Below are 6,378 nucleotides of genomic sequence, written 5' to 3'. Positions count from 1 at the left end.
ATAGTTTGGATTTTTACCTTTGTGGAATTCGTGCATAATAGTCTTTTTTTCTATAAAGTCATATGGACAGCGTTCTTTTGCACAACAGGATCCAGCAACGTGGAATGAATTGCCATTGAACTTAGACACAAAGACACAGGGATTCCATTCAAGAGTGCTCTCAAAACTCACTTATTTCGACTGCAAGAACAAACTTAAAGACCTAATAATGTTTCCTACCATAAATATTCTCAACATGTTTTTTTTTAATGTTTTCTAATTTCATGGTGTTTGTTTTTCTAATATCATTATATGTTTTTTTATCTTATAGGTGTTGTCTGATGTTGTAAACCTCTTAGAGCTTCTAAAGATTAGGCGCTATATAAATTCCTCATTATTATTATTATTATTACATAATGCAGCGATGTCATTAGCAGTGGTAATGTTATATTTCTGTCAGTAAACATGTTTTCTAATTCTGTTTTATTCTGTGTTTCGATTCCATTGTTTTACATTTGATTTTTGTGTTAAAATATTTAATCCACGATAATGCAGTGGAGATCGTCTTGACGTCTTGCATATGTAACCTTCAGCCATAGCCAGATGTCATTGTTTAATCAAACATCTTCTTATTTTAAAATAGCAAAGTGCAAATTATATTGCAACTACAGCTTCCATCATTTCCAAACTTACTTTTTGATAGCATTGATGATAGTCATCTGAATAATAGTTTGCAGGGAGGGTGAACAGACCACTTGCCTGAAAGTCCATTTCTGAAAAATAAAACTTCATACGAAATAAAAATGAAAAATACAATCGTAATAAAGTCAAACTAAAACTAAGAGTTTCTCTAATTGAGTTAGCTTGATTTGTTACTTCATCTTTGTCGTTCGTGTTTTTCTAAAGAAAATTACGTGTTTTGTTTACCTTTCGGACACTCATTTTTGGTAGCACCCTTCCTGCTCCTGTATTGCGTGAGTAATTAAATCATTATTATATAAATGTATCTGGCACAGCTAGATTAGCTCGAGAACGATTAGAGGCAATTAAGAAATATATCCCTGTTCGTGATGCTGTCAAGCAGCAACTACAAGCGCGTCAAGAGTCTAAAGGGGATTTGCAGAAGGTGCAGAACAAGTGTTTAAACCGGTCTCGAAAGCTACCGAAGGGGTTAAAGAGGTTACCAAAGGTCTTCTTCCTGCGTTGGAAGAAACCGCGAACAAAACTGGACAAATATCAGAAAGAACTAAAAAACCAGAAAAGATTGTACGAGAACTTTCGGGTGAAATAGCGGATGCTCAACCAATGCAAGACATACATGAGGGTATTGACCAAGTTCGTGCTGAAATAGGTGATATAAAGGATCGTGTACCAGAATCAGAAACAGAAACAGAACAAGCAAGAGAAATAACTTAAATGACTGATAAATTTACCGAAGAAGGTATTACCATCTTCAAAAAAAATTGAGGACGTGGAAACATTATCTGAGTATGCCGTACGCAGTTTTGATCAAAGACAAAGAATTTTGAACCCCGAGTACTGTAAGTCGTGATAACTGGTACAAATGGATCTTTCGTTTATACTACGGAGTTGATCAGGCCCCAAACAGTGCTAAAATATATATTGCATTTATTAATAGGATAGATAAATATTTTGCACTGTTGCAACTACGACAACAACAACAACAACCACAACAACAATGACAAAAACAACTACCACAGCAACCAGCCCAAATAACAAAATAGGAAGATGCAAGTTCCTTCCCCCGGTGCCACTGAAACTGGTATTGATACAGCTACCAGGGAGAGTGGTCTTATTGTTCGATGTCCCAAGAACGTCCTTGCCGATGTTGAACGACTAGAAATTCTGATTGGCGGAAAACGAGCCAGTAATAATTCCACAGAAATCACTAATGCAGCAACTGATATTTGTCAACGATTATTTACAGGCGGTATTGTGGACAATAATGTTCATCGGTCTCTGTTGAAATCGTTGATGATTATCGCAGTGATTGAGGGCAAACAATTAGATCAGTGACAAGAAAATAAGATGATTATGCATAATGTTCAACGTAGACCTGTAATGGTCAGCACGATAAATTCGCAATTACCAACATAGAAAGTTACATACGGAGAAAGACTCGGCGATGTTGTTCAGGGTCTACTTAGAAGGATAGCCCCAAATCAATACCGATTGCAAAGCAACTGGGAATGAAAGCTATTGACGTTGTTCGTGATAAAGGTATTGGTGATGTTGCTAGTAAATTAGTATCGGCAATCAAGGAAAAACTAGCACGACTAATACGAAGAAAACCTCAGCCAGTAAAATTACCTAGCACTGAATTTATACCTGCAAATGTTAGTAAAATAATAAATCAAGCTGCAAACAAAAAACTAGCATAGATGGCTGGTGTGCCCCTGCCAGAAAAAGAAAAAGAAAAAGAAAAAATATAACTGCTAGTCTGATAGCAGGAAGTGGTCTTCGTGTTAGACGAGAACAATTATGATAAAATGTTCATACGTTGACATGGATGCGCCAGTTCTCATAGACGAATTTGTGCGCGATTATCAGTATTATTCCTATGACGCAAGTGTACCTAATGCACGAGGAAGAATCGAATTACAGGTTCAGGATACAAGTAGATATTTCTTACCCGCTGAGGCATGTACTGAAGTAAAAGGTAGACTTTTGAGAGTAGACTATACAGCATACGGAATTGGTGATTGAGTTGGTTTTGTTAATAATGTTGTCATGGCGTTATTTAACAGTGCCATATACATCCTTAACGGAAAGATAACGAATCATGCCTGGAAAACGTCGACGTTGCCACGACGATACTTGGCCTTGCAAGATACAGCGATGATTACTCAAGATCAGTTGGTCCGTCAATGATCTTTGCAAAGGATACCACTGATCATCCAGAAAACAGAAATGTGACAATGAACGTAGCTGGAACTGAAGTTTCATTGATAAATGAAAATTTCAGCTTGGGATTCTCAACACATCGAACACTGTCTCGTATCTTTTGATCTTGCAGAAATGTTAGAAAGGATATATTTGGCGCTTAACACACAGTGGTACTTGTCAGAAAAGCCATCGACAATGATGCAATATGGCGTGATGCTACGTTGGTGCTGGTAAAGTAACACTAACAAAACTGTCGCTGTGGATGCCAGCAATGATTTCATCGATCGATGAACAACGGTTACCTTCTTTCATGAGTCAGGGCGTTAAATCAATATTATCATGGTTGACAATCACTACAGATAGTATTCAGATTAATGCTGCTGGGTTATTCACATGGCATATAGCATGACAGCAACGGGTGTCAGCACCAAGACATATATTCATCGCATTTCAGGAAAATGCCGGAGTATATTCGCAGGAATGAAATCCAATGGTATTTGACACGTTTGGGGTTTCTGAAGTTGCTTTGAGAATAAATGGACATCAAGAAACTTCTAAAGAAATTTTGCTAAATTTTGAACACAGTCATATTGCACGTGCATATCATCGTTTGATGACATTCATGGGACGTGTTCAAAATGTTGATTCTGGTTTGCAGATATCTCAGAGGGATTTCACAACTTTGTATCCGATCTATTCGTTTTCATTGGAATATTTAGATTTATTCAGGCAATGAGTCATTGATAAACACTGCCGAGCTTGAGTAACTCGACTGCCCGCTTGTGGGTATAGAGTAATTGCTGTTATTGTCTAAGATGAAACAATGTTGCTTGAGGATGGTGGACGAATGAGAGTCATTGATGCTTTAGTAGAAAACATGTAATTAAATGGCTCATGATATTTATAATATCATATCATCATGTTAGTGTCAGCCTGACTCCTGGTCAGATTAAAAAGATTCGATAAAAATCAACAAAGAACTGTGGAATACAAATATCACTAAAACAAGATCAGATCACATGTGGTCGAAATAAACTATCGTTATCAGAACGTCAACTTAGGCATTTCATTGACGCCAAACAATCAAAAACAGGCGTTCAACTTAATCTTTCTGAGAGTACCTTTAAAGATTCAATCAAGAAAGGCGGTATATTTCCTCTTCTTGCAGCTATACCAGCGTTAATAGCCGCTGCGGCTCCACCTGTTGCAGCTGCACATGGTGCTGTTGCAACTGCTGCTGGAATGGCATAAAAGAAAGCAACAGAAAAAGGAATAAAGACCTTTAAGAAAAGGGAAAGGGTCTAAGATTGCCAGGAACAACTAATTGGTACGAAAAACTAGATTAATTACCAAAACAGCCAAGCAATGATGAAACCGGTATCATAAATCTTCATAAAAGTTCTGGTCCAGGTACTCATTGGGTTGCATACGCGATTGATCCACGTGAAATTATTTATTTTGATTCGAATGGGTTGGCGCCACCAAAATATTTTTTAAAATATGTCGGCACAGTGCAAGGCACTCATTTTCAAAATATTACAGTATGGTATTCAACATTACCAACACAAATAATAACTAATCCGCCAATATGTGGCCGTGAAGTAATTGATGTACTCGACGCTGTGACATCATCAACAACACCACCTCATAAAGTCGTGCACGAGTATACAAGTCGACGGTCCGTTGTTTTAAATATATCTTAAAATATAATTGGTGATATTTACGGATCTTCTCCACAAAAACAAAAACAAAAATAACGGAACAACTCATTAAATTTGAATAAACAATTAGTGATGAAATATCTGAATTATAAAATATTGCAAATGTAGATCCAAATGAAGTGGTTGTATTCCAAGATGAGCAAGGATAATTAAAACAAGTAATCTTTCTTTGAAAGATGATATCGTTAAAATTAGTGGACTAACTGAAAATAGCATAGCTGTGTTTGATATTAATGAAAAAATTAAACAAGGTGTTGTTATGTCAACGATATCAGATAATAATCGTGGTCGAGAACAAAAATCGGGTGACATGATGTTAGGTTATCTCAAAATGTATAATAATAAAATTACTGATCTTAGAGAACCAGAACCAGACAATTACGCTATAACGAAGAAATTCATCATTCCAATGATGAATTCGTTCTTTTCATTTAATGATGCAATGACCACACTTTAATTTTATTATACTACTCATGTGAATACATTTTTGAATTTTCGCAAAAGAATAAATGGAATTGTTGATGATATCTTTTTTGTTGAAAGCTTTAGTTACTGGTATTAATCTCTCAGACGTAAAAAAACCCAACCAACTACCGACAGTTCAGTGTAGCATCTGGACAAGCATTATGGTCATCACTCAATAAATCCATCAAACATCGAGTTAAGGTTACCGGTACATACAGGCTCTAAGTACTTGGCCTAACAACACTTAAGATATTTACCACAATTTCACGACGTTATCTACTCCTGACTCCGTCAGGTGCAGCTCATGGTTATATGTTAGTGATGTTGGAGCAAAACGACGAGGAAACATTTGTAGTGTAACCCGAAGAAACAAAAACTCGGCTTGATTTACTCTTGGTGTCTTGAATTAGTCGTTAAATTCCCACCTAATTAAAATATAGTGAGTATTCCGATCAACGTTCAACGTTTTAGGTACAATCAGACTAGTGAATGGCAAACAAAACTAAAAATATCGTTGATGAATATACAGTAAAATAGAAAATTATATCTCAGACGTTTAGTTGCTGTTGACATAATTATGTATTCGGCGTCTGCTGTTATCGCTGAAACAGGCGTATCGTTATCAACAATAACAATGACATCACCAGTAATTATCACAATTTGTTTTTCAGCTGTAACAACAATTGCTGCTCATAATGTCATCGCAAAAAATATGTACATGTACAAATACAAAATTGCATGTGTATGTAATAAAATTATACGCATCGACGCTAGCATATTCCAAATTATCTTCGTTGATATCATCAAGCCTTAGTGATGGAATAATACTAGATTTTATGTTCACGGAGATGATTAAGATTTACAAAGAAGTAATGACTGATAAAATCTTGGTCTGATTTAAATACTGCTACTACTACTACTACTACTTCTATTACTACTACTACTACTACTAATGATAATAATCATGTCAACGCCGATCGAATTAATACAGTAGATAATTGTTGATATAACTCCGTCAAGAGCCACGTTGACATCAGCAAGTTCGACTAATCATGAATTTAGTGTCAATTTTTCTTCTGCAATTCGCGCGAATGAAATAGCGCTAGCACAATTACGAGTATATCACAGTTGGACAAATATTAGATCAAAATCGTTTGGTGGATTACCAGCAAATAATTCTTTGGTATTTGCAAATAAAATAAAAACCTAAAGGAACTCCCGATTGGCAAGTTGTGAGTATTCCCCCCGGGTACCTATCCATTTGAACAAATCAATGATGAATTTCAGCACAGAATGAAATCTATAA

The sequence above is a fragment of the Sinohyriopsis cumingii genome, chromosome 12 (genome assembly GCF_028554795.1).
Source record: "Sinohyriopsis cumingii isolate HCF-2022 chromosome 12, ASM2855479v2, whole genome shotgun sequence".
NCBI classification, from domain to species: Eukaryota; Metazoa; Mollusca; class Bivalvia; order Unionida; family Unionidae; genus Sinohyriopsis; species Sinohyriopsis cumingii.
The sequence above is the reverse complement of the archived record's forward strand: the minus strand, read 5'-3'. Positions refer to the sequence as shown.